We start from the raw sequence: 23,659 nt of genomic DNA on the forward strand, positions 1-23,659 counted from the left end.
AGAAATAGCAGAACCACTGTAGAACAGTACCTTCAAGCCACATCCCAGAGAGGTGGCTCAGAAGGATACCATGGTTGGTAGTATCAAAAGCCGCTGAGAGGTCCAGCAAAACCAACAGGGACACACTCCCCCTGTCCAGTTCTCTACGTAGGTCATCCACCAAGGTGACCAAAGCTGTACAGCCTACAGCACCTAGTATTCAGTGACTTATGCTTCCCCTTGTTTTCCTTCTTCTTGTGTCATATCCAAAGTAGGAATGTGTATTTCCCTTACAGATCCAAAGATATAAAGCTCAAGTGTATCTCCACAGAAGACAAAGATGAGTTGCCATTTTGGTTGTAATTTAGGAAGCAAAATAATTATAAGCCACTCCTGTTTCCTATCCATCCCCTTCCCTCCCAGTCTCAGCTTCCCTAAAGATGTCATGTGATGTGTTAATGAGCTGTTCATTTCTTTCTCATTGTTCTTGTCACAGTGACTAAAGGACCTTTAATGTGTATTAAAATATGGCAGCGCTGAAGAGAAATGAAATGAAAAATTAGATTCCTTTCACCAGACTGAACTTTCCATTCTGAGTCTGTCCGTACCAGAAAAAACAGGCAGTCGCTGTACCTTAGAGGTCTGCTGGAGATGCCATTCGAATATATCCTTAATTTTCTCAGTCCTAGCATAATAAGGTTAGACTGTGAAGCTACAGTATTTCAACAGTCTTGTCCCTCCTCTCATTGCACCTCCTTTGAATAGTGTTTGCAATGGCTTTTTATCTCCCCTTTCCCTCCTCTCCCCTATTATTGGACACATTCAGAGAGTCTGTGTAGCTCTGTACTGGTTAACTGAATATATAGATTTATCAGGGTGATCAGACATCCTCCTTTTCCAGGACATGTCCTAAATTTCAACCTTCTGTCCAGGAGGAATTCCAAAATGTCCTCTGATCAACTCTTACCAAGAAAACCCCATGATGGGTTCTCCTTAGAGTCACCATAAAACAGAAATTACTGGAATGCTCATAATAAAAACAACAACAACAAATCACAGAACATTGATAGATGAATGCGGAATGTGACAGCTGTATGGGAAGAGGAATGGAATATAGTGGATGGAAAAGGAGGATGAAGAAAAAGACACGTAGAAATAAATTTAAAAATACAAAGAGAACTGTCTCATTGTCTAGCTATCGTATGATTTCTCTTCTTCCTTTTCTTTCTAAGGTCTTGGAACTGATCATTTATTCTTGCTGACTTTAGTTTCTTGAAGCCAACTCCATTCTCAATCCCTTTCAGTCCAGTTTCCACCCACGGCACTGTACAGAGACGGCTCTCACTAAGATCTCGGATGATCTTTTACGGGCCAAGGTGAATGCCTTTACTCTGTACTTATTCTTCTTGATTTGTCTGTGGCCTTTGACACCGTTGAACACGGTCTTCTAGTTGACATACTTTCTGACCTTGGGTTCTCGGACACTGTTCTTGACTGGTTTAAATCTTATTCAGATAGACCTTTTGCAGTGGTCACAGGTGGTCACACCTCGTCCTCTGTTCCCTTATCTGTTGGAATTCCTCAGGGCTTTGTTTTGGGTCCCCTTTTGTTTTCTCTCTACACATTGTCCCTAGGAAAACTTATCAGCTCTTTTGGTTTTTCCTAGCATCTGTATGCCAATGACACTCAGCTGTATCTTTCCACCCCTGACCTTTCTCTGGGTCTTGAACAGCAAGCTTCATCTTGTCTTACAGCTGTCTCTCAGTGGATGCGCCATCAGCGTTTGAAGCTCAACATGTACAAAATGGAGTTTCTTGTCTTTCCACCTAAGCCCTTCCTCCAATACTCCTTTTCTGTTTCTGTTGACGACATCCCTATTCAACCGGTCCAGGAAGCCTGCAGTCTTGGTTTCATTTTTTATTCTTCTCTGTTGCGTCAGTACCATTCTGTTTGCAGCAAAATCAATATATTTAATTGCCCTCTATTTTTGCTGAATCAAACATTCAGTTGTGTGCAGAAGCTTTGCACACCAGTGACTTGGTGTGCAGATTGGCTGTACCTATACATGTTCAAAAAATAGAACAAAAATTGCACATTAAGAGTCCGATTAGGACAGGATACTAATCATTCAGGTCCAAAACACACTGCAAAAATAATCCAGTTCGACCCTGCTTTAACTGCCCTGGCTCAATGCTACTGAATTCTGGGAACTGTAGTTTTGTGAGACATTTAGCCTTCTCTGTCAGAGAGCTCTGGTACCACAATAAACTGCAATTTACACAGGATTCCCTAACAATGAGCCAAGGCAGTTAACGCAGCCTCCAATTGGACTATTTCTGCAGTGTGTTTTGGACCTCAGTCTTTCATGCTAACTTTTGGGGTTGGTGTTTCAGTCTCTTTGGAGATTGTACATGCACTGTAAAATTTGGTTATGGGGTCCAGCTGATTTCTCAACACCTAATCAAAATGATTTGTCATGAACTGAACTCAGTACTTTTAAGCAGTAGTTAATAAAATAGTTTTTAAGTGCAATGTTATTATATTTGTTTCCTGCTTTCCTCTTTATTGAGCCTGTTTTCTGTACAAAACAACACTCTGTCTGGTCCAAAGTGATGACAACATGACAGTATTTTAACAACATGTAGGATGGGGTTTTTAGGAGGAAATGTTTATAAAATCGTATAAGTTCATTTTCACAATTTTAAAATAACAGTCTATTGTGGAAGTAGGAGACAATGGATGTATGATTAAACATGTGAAACCAGTGGGTTTCTATTCTTAGAATAGAACTCACTCTAAAGTTGCAGCATATAAAGAAAATAATAAAACAAAACAAACTTCCAAAAACAGTTTTGCACAGTACCAATAAGGAGTGTCATAGATATTTTATTAATACAGAGATGCCCTTCCTAACATACAAAGTGAACTAGATATATAATTACAATCAGCAAAACCATAAAATAACAGTAAAACTCTCCAGTAGAATAATCAAAAGTTCCATCAACTGACAGTCACTAATTAAATAATCAAATTTAAATAGCAGCTCATACTTTCATTATTTTGCAGAGTACATGAGCTTTTCATCTTAACTGAGAATGTTAATAAAGAAATAAGAGTGCCAGATATTTTCTGGATTCTCACCCCTGAATATAGCACAAGATAGAAAAGCATCCGCCAGTAGGAAAACACACAGCGTGGTTTTTGTTTCGAAATATATTTCCTTCTAGTATCCTTACTAATTTCAGATGCCTGAAAATTTTAAATTATTGCCATTAGATGTTCACATTTTTCTGTTCACTAGTATTTTATTTTATTTCATGGTAAACCTGGTGAGAAGCCTTGTAAATTGTCTACAATTTGCAATTGCCTTTGCAGGAGAATAAATGTGACAGTAACTTTTCCCCAGACAATTATGGATGTGCTTTACATTTAAAAAAAATCACATGCAGATCAATGCCCAGACGGCTCTCCCCAGGCAAAACACAGTCTGCTTCTCTAGAACTAATGCTTGTTGACACTGACAACTAACACACTGTTCTCCAAGCCAGATCTATTCACTAGGAAAATGGTGTATAGAATTACAATTTGGGGTACTGCATAATGCTGGAAAATGGAATAGTGCTAAAAGCAGTGACAACTGGTGGTTTCCATGTAAGAGGTGGGTCAATCTACTCTGAGTTTTAGTTTAAATAAGCCATTGAAGGTGCTGAACCTATTGGGGGCTAGGATTTAACACCTTGGAGAGCAGTCATAAAATACTTCCATGAAATCCAGGTTGTAGAAATAATGCAGTTTGACACCACTTCAACTGTCATGGCTCCATCCTACAGAATCCCAGGGTTTGTAGTTTTAGGGGGCACCAGCACTCTTTGAAAGAAAAGACTAAAGACCTTGCAAAACTACAAATCTAAAGATTGCAGCGGATGGAGCTATGGTAGCAGTTTGAGTGTTGGACTACAACTCTGGACTACAACTCTTCAGTTCCCTGCTCAGCCATAAAAACCACTAGGTGACCTTGAGCAAGTCACATGCTCTCAGCCTCAGGGGAAAGCAATGACAAATCTCCTCTGAACAAATCATGCCAAGAAAACCCTGTCATAGGTTCACCTTAGCCGCCTTGACTTGGAAATGACTTGAAGGCACACAACAACAACAACAACTACTACAACAACAGGCATACATGAGGTGGGGGCTGGAAGGGACAAGGAGGACTACTCTCTATCCCTTTGTGCCCTTCCCTAAATCTCTCACACAGACCCCACAGCTGTAAAGGTCCAGGAATGGCCTCCTCTCATTCCTAGTGTGAGGGGAAGGGATAGGCAATTCAGACAATGAAAAAACAGCTGGTCTAGGCTCCTAGGGAAAATAAAAGGAGACTGCACTCCACCCATGAGCGCACCCTCAAGTGTCTGGTAGAACATGGTGGAGAGATATCTAGTAGTTGCTCTCAGCCTGTGCAATTACTTTCCACGGGACACTAGTCTGGTCCCCTCACTGATCTCCTTCCACTGGCTGACAAAGACCTTTTTATTCTAACAGGCATTTAAAGTTTAATTGGTTACAGGGAGCCTTTTCATGGGGCATGTGTACGGTATTTTTAACCTCATTTAACTTTTTAAATGATTTTACAGTTCTAAAAACTGATGGTATGCTGAGGTAATGATTTGTTTCATTGTGTCTTAACATCATCCTCAGGCTTTTAGCTGATCTTCTTATAGCCTTTTGTGAGCCACCTTAGGGTCTCAAGCTGGGAGAAAGGCACCATATAAAAGGGACAGTCAGACAGATAGACAGATTTCTTCTTCCTCTGAGCCAAAACCAGTGGCTGCTTCATGTCTAAAGTTCTCCTCCTGCCCCAAGTAAGCAGTAACAGCAACTTCTCCCAGGGCTTTCTGGTTGCCAGGGTGGCAGGAAGACATAGAACTACAGTCAGCCCTCCACATTTGCAGCTTTGACTTTTGCAGATGTGATTATTTGCAGGGTTGCTTACTATGTTCTCCCTAGAAATCTCTAGGTCCTCCAGTGTGGCTCTATGGCCAACTTTCACCAGGTGTTGCATTGAAGGATTTAGACATTCCTACAGAGGACACTTGTCTAGGCATTGGTAGGTCCTCCAGCACAATTCAACAGCCAACTTCCAGTGGATCTTGACCACAGAGTTGCACTGGAGGACCTAGAGATTCCTAAAGCGCTGTTCCCTCAGGTAAAATATATATATATATATATATTTTATTTGCTGTTTTCCCATTTTCATGGGGTTCCTGCATCCCTAACCCTGTGTATTGGCATGGTGTTACACTTCACCTCTTAATACAGAACTTCAGCCCACGTTTTCTGTTAAGGAACTTATACAGAGGCCCCATCTATTGTCCATAGTATATCATTTCATTATTAGATGCTCTCTCTCTCTCTCTCTCTCTCTCTGTGTATAAATCAAATAATCATTATTTTCAATCATCCAGTCAGACAAATTGCACTAACCGAGTTCCTGCATTAAGTAGCTCACTTTTGAGCTGGTTGAATAATGTTGTTGCAAAAGAAGTCACTCTTCCCCACCTGCTTTGTTTTGTGTATCTTGTTGCCCTAGACAGTGATAAACTACCTCATTCCTTCTAGTATAAAAAGAACCAAAGCAAATGCAAGCATGGAATAGAGGATTCCATTGCTTAGACCAGAACCATTCCTATGCCTTTTGCAATTGCATGGTATGCTATTTTTTTAAAACAATTTTTAGATTCTAGCTCCCATATATCTGTGTTTTACATGCTACATTGATCTGTGTTGTATCAGTGGTGAATGTATAGGAATGGACTCAAAGAAACCCCAAGAGAGAAACTCTGAGGGAAAGCAAAAGTTGGCATCATTCCCTATAAGAAACTTGATCTCTTCCTGTGATTTAATAGTTCCCAGAAAATACTATTTTTCCTGGCCTGGAGATAAAGGGTGGGAAAAGCCCAACACTGGAGATGGATAGGTGGGATAAACAAAAGAGTAAAGGGGAAATGTCAGGGTGGAGAACAATTTTTTTTTGTAGCCCTGGGGCTAAATTCTAACTGGGAAATATCTGAGGGAGCTATGTCCCATCAGTGGATGAACCTAAGAGTGTGAAGCAGAGCTAGAAAAACTTTTGACATAATGTCACTTCTGTTTCTGGAAATTGAACAAAATATGGAGGGTAAGAAGACCCAATCTCCATGTTTTTGTGGTGTTTTGAGAGTTTTGTCTGTGCATATTTCTGTCAAATTTTCAGCTCACCTTTTTTTAAAAGGAGGATTTGGGGGTCTCTTAGGGCACCAGGAGGTACATAAAAGGGGCCTCAAACGGCAGTCAGCCTATAGGTTGCACTTTCTTAAACCCAGTCTTGAGCACCAGATATTATCATGGGAGCCTTTCACACTACACAATTATTGCACTTTAATTATTAATTAATTAATTAAATTATCCCACTTTAATTGCTGTGGCTATATCTCATGGAAGCCTCAGGTTTGTGGCTAAGGACTGCAAGGATTCCTAAAGCAGAGCAGAGAAACTACAGAGAAACTGAGCAAGTTGTTATGTTTGTCTTTGCTAAAACTGTTATCAAAATCTATCCATTTTGTACAAAAAAGGTAGCTGAAGAACTAAATCAAAAAGTGTGGGAAAGAGATAACCTTAGCAATCCTTTTACTTCTTTGTCATCTAATGGCCCAAGCACCTTCTTGCGCTGTTTTTCTGCTTCTGGTGTTAAGGTTTGAAGGGGGAGGGAGCATGGGAGTGGTACAGGTCATCTTGATCCTTTTTATGATATATTCCTTGAAGTCTTCCTTCCAATTGTCTTCCTGTAAATTCACATGTGTTTTTCCAGACCTTGCCTTGCTCCTGTTTGTTCTTTTCATCATATGAGGGCTGATGCTTTATAAAAGAAGCACAGTTATTGGGATCAAACCCCAGTGTCCAGCAAGCTTGGCTTTGTGCAAGACCTGACAACATGTGAATGCTCATAGTTACTGGAGTTTTTACTTCCTATGACAAAATGTACATCAAACCTGAGTGGGATGAATAGTTATGTATGTTTCCCTGAACGAACATCCAAGTTGTCTCATCTTCAAACACTTCTTTGTGATCAGGAAAATATTCTATGGCACCTTCCCTGTTTAATTGTAGAGACTTGAAACCTGGCCCAAAGTTGCTATGACAACTCCTGTTTCTCAGTATATCTGCCATTTTGCTATGTTTCTGGTGTGTATAAGAAGGTAGAACACAGTTACAAGTGTGATGACTATATAATGGGCTCATTTTCATCCTCCAAATAGCTATGAGTTTTTGATCTCATTCATTCTATATTAATATCCTGTCCAGCCCACATTACTTTCCCATAAAATATCCAGATGGTTATGTATGAATCTAAAGGTGAGGTGTGTGTATGTGTGTGTGTGTGTGTGTGTGTAAATATTACAGAATTTGAAAAAACACTTTTTGGGTGTCAACTTGCAGAATCTTCCATGACCACTGAGGGATTCTGGAAGTTATAGTCCCAGAAAGTAGCATCTCCCTCTTTTGTTGTGATGCTCAGTTTGGCTAAAGAGAGAGAGTAGGGATGGGGGATTTTGTCAATACAGGGTTCTCCCATTTTCAAATTGTTTAGATGTCAAGTTCTTTCCCTTCTATTTATGGTGAAAGTCTGGATAAGTTGTTATTAAAAAACAACAAAAAACTATTCTACAAATAGTAAATTTTTTCATCCATCTTCATGGGCCCAATTCAGTGAGTATAGCAGCTGGTTTCAGAAGATGGTGTTGTACCTGCCTACCAGAAAGCTTTTAAAGATAAGGAGCCCATCAGCAAAAAGAGATGCCAAAATTGGCAGTCTTAATGTTTAGCATTAACATGGTTGAATGCATGGGGATTCAGAATTTTCCTTTAAGAGCTAAGGATTCAAAGGTGTGTGGATGGATGGGCTAATCTGTCAGTTTCACTTTCTCCCACATTCAATATTTGGTTAATCTCAAATTCTTAACAGTGATATAGACTTGAGTTGGCTGACTCAGACTCAAGTTGGACTCAAGTTGCTTCAATGACTTGACTCGGACTCAGCTTGGCAATAAATAACGCATTGACTCAATTTGACTTGAGACTTGTATATTTATAGTGACTGATTTGCCAGCTTAACTTCATCCAGAAACAGCAAATGCATTAGGCAATGGGACTGAGGTGGGGGTTAGGGTGCACTCAGCAGCCTGTTCCCGCTACACATTGGAGGAGCCGTCTCAAACTTTTGCAAAGCTTTAAAAGGATCCTTCTGCCCACTGTCTAACATGTTTGCTGTTTCCCTCCAAGAATTTTTTACCTAACTTTGTGCACACCTTCTCAGTTTTCTAGTTATTAAAACTCCACCCCACTCCCCCCCCCATACACACACACCACTTTTTTTTCATGTTAAAGCTGGCTCCCAGACTTAAGACTTGGCCTGAGACTTGACTTCAAATTATCTTACATGGACATGAGACTCAACTTGAGACTTGAAGTTAAAGACTTGACACTTGACTTGAGACGTGGAGGAAAAGACTTGAATACATCACTGGTTCTTACCAGCACATGTTTAAAAATAACTATGAATTTTGAAAAGTTCTTATTCAAAAAGGAACAGAAACAATTTTTACCCATCCCTAGTCAAGAAGGCAAGCTAGAGTGGGACTGAAGGGGAGCTATAATAGCATAGAGAAGGGCTACCAAACAGAAATGAGAGTCAATAGTATGGTCACAGGAGAGGGTGAAAGGATGCTAAGTTTCAGATACGATGTTCACCCAAGTAGAACCAGCGCCAAGTGCGTGTGGTGTCTGTATGCCCCTTGCAAGTGTTCTGATCTCATGGCATGGCCATGCCTACAAATAACCATATGACTCTGTGGCATATGTGGCACTTTTAGAATTGGATATTTGCTCTATTTACTATTTCCATGGCTCCAGGTGAGGGGAAGGGGAACTACACCTGGCCTGCTAAACTGAAGACCATACTCATAACCTCTTTACTGTTTGAGGAAATCAGAAGTAAGGCAGTCAAGAGCAGAGTGAGAGTACTACAAGGCCAGATTGCCTAAAATATGCAAAGCCTCACCAGGCTATTACTAACAGGACTATGCTAAAGGAAAACAAGAGTTCACTACTCTTTCTTCATGGAGATGGGGGTGTTGTTTAGTTCTATTTGGTTAAAAATGTTTCCCTTCCATTGTCAGTAAGGGAAAGGAAAGATTGCACCAGATTCCTCCCCATGTTGGGGGTATGGCTGGGGTCCTGGAGGGCTTTTGATCATGTAAACACTTTTATTCTGCTATATTGTTTTCTCTGCCTTTCCCCCCTCCTTGACTTTTAGGTAGGAAGGAGGTGGCTGAAGTTCTTCCACTGACTGTAGATGGGGACATTTAATATTTCTTCTCTCTCTCTAGAGCTTTCCCATAGATCACAGGGTTGTACAGTTAATGTAGTTTGGCATATTATCCAAAAATTCATGTAAACATGAGAGTCTCTTGAGTAGCAAATTGCCAGAGCATCAACTCCAGTATGTTAAAAGAACATCATAGCAGTCACTATAAAAGGTGGCTGATGTCACTCAGAACAATGTGAGACTTGTGGAACATTTTTTATCAAAGGCTTTGAACCTCCTGCCTGTTTTGAATGGCTTTTAATTGACGTTGTTTTATTAGTCATGCCACTACAGTATTGCTTGATTGCTGTGGCTTTTAGTAAAAAGGTTTTCATATGATTATATTTTAATGTATTGCTGTTTTGTATTTCAAAGTTTTATTATTATACTTTGAATAATATTTTGTATATATTATACTTTGAATAATAATATAATAATTATTTTGTCATGTTTCTTTGTTTTTCATATCCTTTAGTTTTGCTGCTTAGAATGGCCTTCTTGTTCCCAGAAATGTGACTTAAAAACACTTTTAAAAAATTAAGAACAACTTGATGCAAAACCACTTTCCCTCTGACAAAATTTCCCCCATGGAAGGAAACCTCAGGAGTTTTGTGGATTTGTTTGCACAAGATTCTGGTGAAAACAAACTTGCACATCTTTCAAAGCATTTAAAATGAATGAAGAGATAATAATGGTCAAAACTGAGACCTTGGAAAGCAAGATGTATGATGTAAGATGAAAGCTCAAGGGAACATAAAAGATTCTCAGGAATAGAATTTCAGGAAATCTACTGCCTTGAATTGAAGTGTCTTGACTACAGTGCTGAGTTGGTTCAAAGTACTCCTATGTGGGCTTTTAGCTATTTCACTTTAATGAGCATCAGTTTCATCTAAGCATTCAAAGCTGCATGACCTAAGCACAACTAACCTTGGATACTGGGCCTTAATCATAGCTTTGAGCTGCTGGAAACTACTATCAGGAGCCAACCGAATAGTTATGCCGAATAGGCCTCTCTCTCAGAGGAAAATGCTTCTTCACAAAAGCTATTGATGATGAAGAATAGCAATACCTTTTAGGTTATATAAACTTTCTGAAGACTTTCTGAAGACATGTAGGAAATCAGTGGTGCCAAATTGTTTAGCTCTTTGAAGGGACATCTGAGAGAGCAAACTTTCCACACACACACCTCAATCAGCAGGAGCTATTAGGGGTCAGGCCAAGTGAGATGCAAGAGTGACTTAAGTGTTCATTTTGAATTCCAAGGGCAGATCAACTGTGCAAATATCCTGCCCTCACTGTCCTCACCCTGTCTCCCTTTCCTTCTTCGTTTGAATCCATTTTGAAACTGCTAACCAATTGTTCTTACAATCGTACTTGAGTGGAAAATTGTACGCTTGATTGCCAAATACACAAAACTTTCAAGTTTTTCTTGGAAGCAGAACAGTAGAAAGAACTGAGGTTGCAAGCATCTAAATGTTCCTTTTAAATTGCCCTGAAGTCTGAAAGAAACTGAAGGTCAAAAAATGTTATCAAAGAAGTCTCTGAGAAGGATAACATTGCATAAATCAGCTTTTATGGCCCTATTGGGAGAGGCAGACCAGGGACACCATGGGTCTGGCTTCAGATATAATGCTGGGTTTAGATGTAATGACAAGCCATGGTTTAATCAAGCCATAGTTCAAAAAGCAACAGCATGACAAAACGTCTATCTATTGCAACAAGCTAAGAAACTATAGGGTTGTTTTTTTTTTGTTTGTTTGTTTTTGTTTTTTGGCAGGTTCAAGCCTAACAACAAGCCAGAATTCAGCAAACCACAACTTGACTATACACACTGCAGAAATAATCCAAGTTGACACCACTTTAACTGCCATGGTAGTTTATTGTGGCACCAGCGCTCTCTGCCAGAGAAGGCTAAATGCCTCACAAAACTACAATTCCCTGAATTGTCTCACAAATCGTAGCACTGAGCTATAGCAGTTAAAATGGTGTCAACCTGGATTATTTTTGCAATGTGGATACAGCCTACATTATAGGTGAACTGCCCATACAGAAGCCAGCAGGGGCCTTGATTATCCTCCTGTTACTGCAGTTTGCTTAGTACTGAAAAATGCATTTTTCTTATAATGCAAATTGCCTGTTTTCAGTTTACAAAATTTCTTGTTTCTATTTCCCCAATACATGTATAAGTCAGCATGGTTTAGTGGTTTGAGCATTGGACCAGGAATCTGAAGGCTAGGGTTTGAATCCCTACTCAACAATGGAAACCCACTGGGTGATCTTGGGTAAGTCACCTTCTCTCATGCCTCAGAGGAAGACAAGGGCAACCCCCCTCTGAACAAATCTCACCAAGAAAACACCATGATAGGATCACCCCAGGACCACCTTAAGTTAGAAACAACTTGAAGGCACCCAACAAGGTATTGTTGGGATTTTATGTAAGCTGCTCCGACTGCTTGTACAAAGAAGTGGAATATAAATGAAAGTTTTATTTAATATTTATTATTTAACAGCAATAACAGCAATTCATATATTCTGTAATGTTTGTTCCAGGATCATGCCATACCTTCACATAGTCATAAGAGAAGTCATGTTGGATCAGACTAAAGGCTAGTCTAGATCTATCACTGTGTTTCCATGGTGGCTGGTCAGTTACCCTTAGACAGGCCACAAACAGGTTATGAATGTAACTTCAGCCTCTGCCCCATGCCTTCAGAAATTAATACATCGACATACAACCTCTGATACTGGAGATAACATAGAGCTATTCTGAGTTGTAATCACAGATGGGAACATCATCCATGTATTCACCCAGTTCCTTTTCAAACTGAAAGAAAAAAGCTGGTAGAATGAACTTTTGTAGACTGGAGTCTACTTGCTCAGATGCTTCTTTCTTTCAGTTAGCCTCACAGGTGCTACAACCTCCCTTTGTATACTGATTTTCCAGACTAACTATTTGCTCTTTGTAGAAGTATTTCCATTTATCTATCCTGAATTCATTCAGCTACACTGGGTGACCATGAGTTCTAGTAGAATCCATATATAGTATCTATGTGGTACCATTAGTCAAAGTATGGAATTTTCTGCCACACGATGTAGTGATGGTGAGCTTGGAAAAGAGATTAAACAATTTTGTAGAAGATAAGGCTAATAGACCCTATGGAAGAAATATACTGCTTCCAAGGTCTCCCAAGGCATTATGCCTCTCTATGTGAGAATCATAGAGTTGGAAGAGACTGCAAGGGCCATCTAGTCCAACCCCCTGCCATGCAGGAAATCTCAATCAAAGCATCCCTGACAGATGGCCATCCAGCCTCTGTTTAAAGACCTCTAAGCTGCTAAGGAACACAACTGGGGAAACTATATTGCCACCATATCCTGCTTCCCAGGGGCATCTGTTTGACCATTATATGAACACAATGCTTGATAAGATAGACCTTCTAATTTTTTTTGGGGGGGGGGGGAATGGGAGGAGGGATGGGATGTTATGGCACGGAGTGTTCTGGAAAAAGGCATGACTGGATAACTAGAACCTTGAGAATGAGAATTCCTCACTGCAACACTTTGTTGCAATTCTCACTTGGTTCATTTAAAGAAACCCAAAATAATTGTCTGGCACATTAATTTTACAGTGCATGTGGTATACAATTGTTTTTGCATATGCCTAATTGTATAGTTTAGGGTTGTATCAGAGAAGTAGCCACCAGAATTTTGTTCTAGAGCTCTAAATGTTCATATATTTTGCTTTGTGATACCAAAACTTTATGGCCAATATCCCTACGTGTACATCATCCAGCATCATGTAGCCTGTGGTTCTGAATCACTGGCACATATTTAAGAAACTGGCTGGGAGGACTCCTCCTTGTCCTTTCAGTGGCATCTTATTTATTCCCACAGCTGTCAACTAATATAACCACCATGCCCTTCTTCCAAGAAAACTTTGGTGCTAAGTCCTCTCATACAAGAAGATGCAGTACAACAGTAAATAATCAATGGCAAGGCATTGTTGTATTTATATTGAATCCTCTCCTATGAACAGATGCAATACAAGCAGAACAATGCCTTAACATCTAACATTTACTGTTAGATTTTTACTAAGTATTGTAAGTAATTTGGTACTGTGAGCTGCAATAAAAAATAAGAATAATGCCCAATTTTCTGTAAATCCTCCAAATTATATCTTCTGAAATCTTAGAAAAATTGGGGGGGGGGGGGTTTAGACTACAGCTACATCATGACCAGGGGGATGATTAATAGAACCATACAATCTTAGATTTGGAAGGGACCACAAGGGCTAGCAAATCCAACTCTCTGTCATGCAGGAATACACAGCAAAGCACTCCTGAAAGATGCCTATTTTGTTGTTATTGTGTGCCTTCAAGGCATTTCAGATTTATGGCATTTCTATCACGGACTTTCCTTGGAAAGTTTGTTCAGAGGAGGTTTCCCTTTGTCTTCCTCTGAGGCTTAGGGAGTGTGACTTGCCCAAGGTCCGTCCCCCAGTGGGTTTCATGGCTGAACTGGGATTCGAACCTTGGTCTCAAGAGTCATAGTTCAACCCTCAAACTACTAGGCCACTCTATCCAACTTCTTCTTTTTTTTATTTGTGTATTATTATTTTATTTTAAAATTAAACACATTTAAACAGAGACATATATGAAACATAAACAGAAACATATATGAAACATAAACTCAAAGTAGACAATCAAACAAACCGACAAACAAAAAATAACATTTAAATAAAAAGGCTTCCCTTCCTTTACATTGGATATTGTATATTAGGTTTATACAACCTGAGCTTTGACTTTCTCATTTTCCTTTCTCTTATATTATTTCTTAAATAATATTGTTGTCTGTCTTTCTCCATTTCCTATATTGATATTTATACCATCACCATTTCCTATTCTTATTTATCTTTGATATGGAACATCCATTATTTTTATGATATTTGCACATCTAGGGAATAATGGAGTTGGAATTGAGACGTCAAAATTTAGTATAGAACTATTCTTTGAAGGCAATTACACTTTCTTCTCCTTTTTCTTTATACAAATATTTTATTACCGATAACCAATCTTTATTAAATTTTTCGGTATTGCCCTCTCTCATAAGTATTGTCAACTTATCCATTTCCATTATCTCAAAGATTTTGTTAATCCATTCTTCTTTAGAAGGTTCCTCCTTACTTTTCCACTTTTTTGCAAATATTATCCGAGCAGCTGTGATTAGGTAGAAGATGACTTTTCCTGCTTTGATTTCTAATTCTTTCTTCACCATATTCAATAATATTCAATAATATCCAACTTCTTTTTAAAGACCTCAGAAGATGGAAAGTTCACCAACACTGGACAGTTGGTTCAGACATTTGAGGTCCAAAAAGGTAACTTTCCTAAGTTCTATTACTTTTCAGTTTGAATTTGAAGATCCAGTTTATGTATGTAACACTCTACATCTCAGCATAGCAAGACATTTCTTAACCTTGAACTATGGGGCCAGGTTTTCTTTTTTCCAGATACAAATAGGGCAGAGGGAAATGGCATTATAAAAGTTAATTAGTTACTCCAATTGCACAGATCTACAAATTGTAATCTGGCAGTCACTCATGAAGGAAGAAGGGAATGATACAACTGGCTAAAACTAAGACTCATTCACCTAGATGCCAGGACAGTACTTTATTTAGAGATACTGAGCAAAGGATTTATCACTCTCCGACTGACAGATATGTAGCTTGCTTTGACCTGCCTAGGGCTTAGGTGAGTGACTTAATAATCATGATATGAAATGAAAAGATAGATGGAAGAGACTACAGCAGACAGTGTCCTTGCAAGCAAGCCCAAGGAGGGCTTAGGCAAGGACCAAAGACCAACATTGACCAACAGTTGCCATCTCATTCTTTCATTCCGCTTACCAGTGCTCCACATTCTAAGGGTACACATGGAAAGCCCTACGTTTTAAAGATTTGCAGTGTTAGGTTTGCTGTGTCTCTTTTTGCAATCTGAAAACAAGCTTTTATTTGTGTCCTTGGCTTGAATTTTGTATTTGTAGAGGACTTTATTACTATTATTATTATTATTATTATTATTATTATTATTATCCTTTATTTATAAAGTGCTGTAAATTTACACAGCGCTGTACATACAATCTTTTTAATTGGACAGTTCCCTGCCCTCAGGCTTACTTTGGTGGCCTTTGGAGTGACAGGTAACAGAGAAATAAATTGTGACACAGCATTGTATAACATAACATAGCAAATATCAAATAGATTTTATTGATGGTCTGTCTGCTCACAGATATACAACACATATCATACTGGCCTGCACTTTATCATATATCATATAATTCATATATCTGTATTCATGTACCTAACTCAAATAGTACAATTCTATGCATGTCTACTCAGAATTCTGTTATGCTCTGTTATGCCGTCTCCATTAGCTCAGACACAACTCCCTACTTCCTACATCTTAATTATACTAGAGTACTAATCTGACTGCCAGCATGATATAATGGTTTGACTGCTGGACTAGGACTCTGGGAAGCCAGGGTTTGAGTCCCCATTCATCCATGCTAAACTTCTGGGTGACCTTCAGCAAGTCACATACTCTCAGCCTTAAAGGAATAAAATGGCAAACCTCCTCTGAACAAGAAAACTCTAGGATAGGATTGCCATAAATTGAAGTCAGCTTGAAGATAGACAGCAACAACACTAATTTTAAATGGGTAAAATAGTATTTTTCTATTCATAATATATCATAGCCTGGTGAGAAGTTGCAGGGGGCACAGCATTTACCAAGGTCAGAGTCCCTTTAGAAGGAGGTTACTGGATGCTTACTGGAAATCTATAATATTTGTGAGATTTTTTTTTTACATTGGGGTGAGTAACTGTGGCCTTCCAGATGTTTTTGGACTGCAACCCCTGTAATCCTTCACCATTCGTTATGCTTGGGCTAGGCCTGATAGAGAGCCAAAGTTTTTCGCTTCTGATTTATGCAAACAAAAGTTGAGCATGCAGGGTAGAGTTTATGCAAAAACAGGCTGAGCATACTGGTTAAACAACTATCCAAAAACTACAGATCTTAGCTCTATAGGGAACAAGATAGCCAGCTGAAAAAGGGAAAACAGCTTCTCAGACATTAATGGTTCTGCAGTATACAGCATTTTAGGAAGTAAATCTTCAGTTCTGCACAACTGTTAAAAGTGCAGGAGGCTAGCCAGCACCATAGCCAGAGGTAATGGGAGTTGCAATCCAGTAAAATCTGGATGGCCATAGCTAGCCTCACTACAATGGTAGTTGGTGGCTGGGTAATTAATTTGTTCTTTAAAGGAGCTATCCAAAGTAATGAACCTATTTTGGGCATTAAGCTCCACACCTGGGATTTCCTTGTTAAGGTTCAGAATAAAAACATGCAGAAATTCACCATCCCAATGATTTGGAATTGGAAGCCACCACCTGATCCATGGTACAAGCAAGGCCAGCTCTACTGTTATGCAACGTGGGTGGCTGATCCTCCAGAGCATGGGGGTAGCAGTGAATTGCTGGCATTTCTGGGGCTAAATGGCTTGCCCTCTACCTCTGTGCAATGTTAGTCTCCTTGGATATGGTGGATAAGCTGAGAAGGACTAGGTTTTTAATGCTGGACTATACACATTTTAATGGTTTGTATTTTAACATGTTATATTTTAATTTGTAACTGTTTTAATTCTTAAAATTGTTTAATGGTTTTTTAATTTTTATATTTATATTTTTTTAATATTATTGTACTGTTTTTAAATTGTATTGTTTTATATTTGTTGCTCATCAACTTGAGTCCCTGTATTGGGAGAAAGGCGGGACATACAGTGGACCCTTGTTATACGCTGGAGTTTGGTTCCAAAATCCCCCATGTATAACAAAATCCATGGATGCTCAAGTCCCATTAAATATAATGACATAGCAAAATGGTGTCCCTTATAAAAAATGGAAAATCAAGGTTTTATATTTAAAATTTATACTTTTTTTTTTAACATTGTCAAACCATGTATGCTTAAATACATGTATAAATAATCTGTGTATAAGAAGGGCCGACTGTAATAATAATAATGCTGTCAGCTTTGAAGTGAGATGGTGACACGTAGACTGGCTTCTGCATGTATAATAGGAAAAGGGTGCCATTTTTAATCTCTGGCTGCAATTGTCTTGAGCTTGCCTTGGATGGAGGAGCTATGTTTTCTTTTACTTCTGGCCACACTGTTAGAGAGGCTGGCAGCTGGTTTCTTTTCAGATCATACACAGAACCCACACTGAATTCCCTGCAGTTGTGTCAGATTTAAACTGCCATTTCTCTTTACACACTTAGCTGAGGGAGAGAAGAGGGAAATGAGATATTGGCTGAAATTCTGCTTCAACTTGACAAAGCATAAAACCCTTCCTGGTGTAGATGAATGCCTTTCCCCTCTCCTAGGGTGTACCACCTATCTACTTACCTCCCTGCACACTGGGCACCCTCCTCTCACAATATGAGTGGAGGTCCAGAAAGATGCCTGCTTCCCTGTGTGTCCAGCTGCAGGATTACTGTAAAATGCTGCCTGGCTAGCCCCAACCCTCCCCTGGCCGCTAGATGGACATGGAGGAGTCACCCGGCCATCAGAAAGATATGTGGCATGGTCAGGTGGTTTTTGAAGATGGTGCTGTTGAATACCTCCATCTGCAACAACCAAATATGGGCATTCATAGATATGATTTGCAGTTCCAACTATATAGGTCACCAAGAGGATTCCAACTTTTATGTATTAGCTACACACACACACACACACACACACACACACACACACACACACATATCATTATATTCTCCCATATATGTTTGCCCAGGATTGAAGAAGATATACAAGAAAGAGTCTTCACTCAGTCCCACCACCTTAAGAGGTAGATTCGGTGCAGAGATAAGAGCCGACCTTCTACATGGATGCTCCTACATTATATTATTATTATTATTATTATTATTATTATTATTATTATTATTATTAAACTCCCTTCCAAAAGAAGTTAGGTCAATTCTGTGTTCTGCTTTCAGGCAAAGACCTTTCCATGAAGGCAAGCCTTTGTCAGCTGGCTACTTGTTTTTCAAATGAATGTGCTGGACTTAAAAAAAAATGCACTAGTGATTTATTTTAGTTCTGTGCCTTTAAATTGCTTTATTTAGTGTTTTAATTGTACAATTAAATTTCTATTTTAATACATAGGATTTATTGTGTTTTTTACTGGAACCTTTTAAAATTATTTTGGAAGCTGCCTTGCATCTCAACCCTGTGATAAAGGAAGGTTGTAAATCAATTAAAGTACAAACCCAAAGTCATGGCTTGCCTCCCCCCACTTGATGTTCCTGTGTTAAATCAAGTTGAGAAGTGAACAACTGACACAGTTTCACCCAGTAAATTTAGTGGCCCAGTGGAAATTAGAACCTGGACTGCCCAAGTTCCAATCTAGCTGTCTAGCCACAACATCACAATAGTTTTATTGCTTTCAAGTGTTTTCAAGCCATTTAGACTGCATCTGTACTGCAGAATTAATGCAGTTTGACGCAGCTTTAAATGCCATGGCTCAATGCTATGGAATTCTGGGATTTGTAGTTCTGTGAGATATTTAGCCTTCTCTGTCGAGGAGTTTTGGTGCCACAACAAAATACAAATCTCAGGATTACATAGGATGGAACCATGACAGTTTAAAGCAGTGTCAAGCTGCATTAATTCTGCAGTGTGGCAGCCAGTGTTGCCAATTTCCGGGATTTCCCCTGGAAATTGGGAATTTTAAAACTTTTCCATGTCATTTCCATGTTTGCCAAATTTCCGGGAAGATTCTGGGAAATTCAGCCTTCAGGGAAATTCAACCTTGCTGCCCAAAAAAAAACCCGGCCAAAAATACCTTCCCGCTCCAAAAACACCTCCCAACATCCCTCCCATCCCAGAAGTCCCACCCCCTTTAGCCTTTCCATATTGACTTGCCCCCCCCCCCCCCCGACCCGGAAGTCCTGCCGCCTGACCCGGAAGTCCCGCCCCGACCCAGCGGTCCCTCCCCCATTCCGGGAAATTTGGGGGCATTCTGGGAAGCCAATCAGGGGATTTCCTTCAAGGGTGATTGGCAACACTGGTGGCAGCAGCCTTGGGCTCCATCCACACTGCAAAAATAATCCAGTTTGACACCACTTTAACTGCTATGGTTCAGTGCTATGGAATTCTGGGATTTGTAGTTTGTTGTGGCACCAAAGCTCTCTGACAGAGAAGGGTAAATATTTCACAAAACTACAATCCCCAGAATTCTACAGCATTGAGCCATGGCAGTTAAAGGGGTATCAGACTGGATAATTTCTACAGTGCAGATGCAGCCTAGGTTTCCCCAACAGAAGGAAGATGTGGGACAATATTGGTAGGATCATTAAAGTTGACTTCAGCTATAGTAACCTTCACCTGTTCAACTTCCACCACAATATGCCTGAAGGACAAATTGGAGACCTTGATGTTTATCACACTATGCTCTTAAAGAGCTACTTTTCCAGTGTGACTCCTCTAGCAGCCTCCTGTTGCATGCTGGGATTGGCAGGTTTAAGGAGCTGAACTTCTCTGCCTGAGAATTCTAAATACCCCTCCTTAAAATTGCCAATCCCAGCATGCAACAGGAGGCAGCTAGAGGAGTCACACTGGAATAGTACCTCTTTAAGAGCTCGTCTGATAAACACCCTGGTTAGCTTGGAATTCATGCCTCTGGGCAAATCAGTGTGTCCCCATTGTCACAGAGGCATGTTAAATGTCAGGCAGAGAATAGAATAAATGAAATAAAAATGACATGCTTTTTATTCCAGCAGTGTGGTTTCTTTTTTCTGTGTTTTTGCTTGTTTCTTGTATAACACCCAAAAGATAGAACTAACATAGCTGAGTGGTAAAATGGATGAGCTCCTTGTTTGGACTTACCTGTTGGATGGGGAGAAAAGTGCAAGGATGCATGCTAAGAAGAATGCATGACTGCCGGGGAAGGAATGGTGGATTAACTAGGTGATCACCTTTCATGTGGTCTGCCCCCTCTTAATCTATGGTATGTGTGAACAAAGTACATCTCCCCAACATGGTGGACTACAACCCTCATCATGCCTAACTGGGAGATATGCTGGGAAATGTAGTCCAGTAACATATGGAGGACCATTCTTAGCTCACCCTTGCATGTACGATATCTCTCACAGCTTATTGTCAGGCATGACCTATATGCTTTCCAACCAGTCTTTCTTTTTCCTGTTAGAGGTAGCAATCTTTGCCATGCCTATTCTTAAAAGCTGCTAGTTTATATTTCATAAGAGATTAGGTATAGTATGCATTCATGTCATTTACTATTTGTTGGTTTTAGCCTTACCTTCTTTCTTCCTGCACCAAATAGTATGCAATGTTTGTTTATACTCCTATTTTTAGACTGCAGATCTCTCAATTTCCTCCATGTTTAAAGAGCGCATGGAACAGAGCCTCTCTCAATGAGAAGTTATGCAACATTTAATATTTTTTATTAAACTTACTTCATATGGTTTTGTAAAGAAGACCATGCTTTATTTCTTTGCTGGATCCTCTGTGTGTGGTGATACTGGATGGGTTGTTGCTCACTTTCTGCTTATGATCACTAATTACTCTGCATGTGAGATATACTACATACTATATCTCTCATATTTCCATGCACTCCCAGAGTGACACAGTTTAAACAGTAGCTTTTAAAGTTATTTATCTATCTCTGGCTGGAGTTCCCATAATAAAGTTTCTTGTCTTTGGGGCTCGACAGACTGCCTCAAAAGTGCAGGCTGGAGCCACCCATTTTTCCTCCTGTGGGAGGCCACAGCAGCCAAACCGCACAGCATCCCTTTGCACTTTGTTGATGTGGCGCCACACTTGCTTCATGTTGTCAGCCCCCATGTGGACAGGAGGCCACCATTATGGCACCGGCGCTGTGCACTAGGGTTCAGGAGCATGTGGACACTGCACACTCCCAAACTCTAGAATCAGTGCCAGATCGGCACTTTCCGCAGATCTGTACTAGGTCTATATCTCTAAATGGTCTTGGATGCTCAGTGAGAGCATCTCCTCACATCTCTCAGCGTATCCTGTGACAAAGTGAAGCATCTTTTGCCACAGGAAATAGGTCTTGAGTGTCCCAAAAGGGGAGCATACTATTAGCCATGGTTGGCTCAGATTCACAGTGCAACACTCGGAACTACTACACCACACTGGCTCTTCTTGGTCATTTGATATTGTTGATGTTGTTGTTGCTGTGTGCCTTCAAGTCATCTCTGACTTATGGTGACCCTAAGGTAAACCTATCACAGGGTTTTCTTGGCAAGGCTCTTCAGAGGAGGTTTGCAATTTCCTTCCTCTCAGGCTGAGAGAGTGTGATTTGCCCAAGGTCACCCAGTAGGTTTTCATGGCTGAATGGGGATTCAAATTATATTCTCCAGAGTTTAATGCTCAAACCACTACATCATGCTAGCTCTTAGTCATTTACCTTACCATTATACATTTTGCCATCAGATATAAGGAAAGATACTTGTGGGGGGGTTTTCTGGCTCATATGTTAAAATAGTTTGGCTGGCCTGGGATGCTATGCGCCTTGACTTGGGCAAATGTGGGACACCATTTGCTGCACTGCCTCAGGTAGCAAAACCTCTTGGTGATAAGTTCTGATGAGTTCCAATACAACTCATGTTTCTCACCATTAAGGGAGGACAGTCTGAGTCACTCCTGCATTCATTATTAAGTTTTCTATGCAGTGCCTAAACCCAGCCACCTTGAAACCAAGTCTTCATTTGTAAAATGTAAATAGGAATGACCTCCCTTATAGTATTGTTGCATTAATTAATGAAAATGATTGTTCCATCCTGTACCCACATATCTTAGCATTAATTCCTGCTGTATTCAGTGGGACTTATTTCTGTGGGTCCAACTGGATGTGATTATTATTTTTTTAAAATGCATTTGCCAATCAAGCATGGAGGAGAGGTATTTTACATTACAATGGGGATATAGAGGAGAGGAACTAATCCCACCAGCTTCCTCACCTTATCTCACTATACTCAGCTACTTTAAGCCTGGTTTCCCCAGCCCAGATCTCATGCCAAAATTAAACCATTTTGCTGTTGAATTCCCCTTTCCCCCCCTTTCAGCTTGAGCTATAATTCACAATTCACAATTCACAATGATTAATGCTAACCAATTAGTCTTAAACCATGGTATGGAGTGGGTTTGCACACTGTAGGATGAAAAGTTGCTGTAACTCTATTGTACACACGCTAATGGGGGAAAACAACCATTCTCACAAAACAAACACACATAGAACCTTTCCTTGGCTATGGATAATGGGGGCTGCAGTCAAACATTTATGGTGCACATGGGATTGTTGAAAACTGAATTAGTGAGACATCATTTTTACCAAAGATCAAAGAGATGGCTTTGAAACACTCCCATTCCTTTTTTCTGGATCGTAAAGAAGACACAGTGTTCAGCTTCATTTTTAAACCATTTATTTTCTCTTCTCCCTTAGAAGCCCTGCTGAGGATGGCAGAGTGGTTTCTAATGAGATCACAAGATAGCATATTGAAAATTATTTGTGTCCTGTACTTCATTGCCAAGTCCATTTTACAAGCCAGATGGAGCCCCAGTGCATAAATATGTTTACATTGTCCCAATTGATCCATCAGCAGCTGGAAGAGCTTGGGCTATAACAAGATGGGCATCATACTGGAGACCAAAATAAATCTACCTGCCAGAGACAAGATCACATGCACTGCAGAGCGAGGTCTTGTTAGCGATTCTGGCTCATACATTTTTCATGCCTTGCAGCTAATTTCTTGGCTTTTTGTTTTGCCTCTCATTTTCCCCAGAACCCATTTGCCTACATTATCCCTTTGTTGTGATGCTTGCAAATGATGATCCCTAAACCCTTCAGCCTCTTTTCTCTGTTCCCCTTCCTCTTAGTCCGTTCTCTCTCAGCAGAGTGTGTGAAACTCTAAATCCATGGTCGTTGACCTATAGTTCTCCACAAGACAGCTGTGTTCTATTTCTCTTCTCTTTCTTTTCTATTAACTTTTTATTGGCTTAACAATGCAAGTATTTGTGTATTTAAAAAGATGAGAGCCCAGCATCTGGAGCCAACAATAACAGATTGAGTGTATTGTACGTCATAGCTTAAATGTTAGTCTAACACAAGTTGTGTGTTTTTTTCTCTCATTACTTCCCTCATCCCACCTCTTCATTTTCTACCTACATGATGTGCAGGTCCCC

This window comes from Sceloporus undulatus, chromosome 5, assembly GCF_019175285.1.
Source record: "Sceloporus undulatus isolate JIND9_A2432 ecotype Alabama chromosome 5, SceUnd_v1.1, whole genome shotgun sequence".
NCBI lineage: Eukaryota > Metazoa > Chordata > Lepidosauria > Squamata > Phrynosomatidae > Sceloporus > Sceloporus undulatus.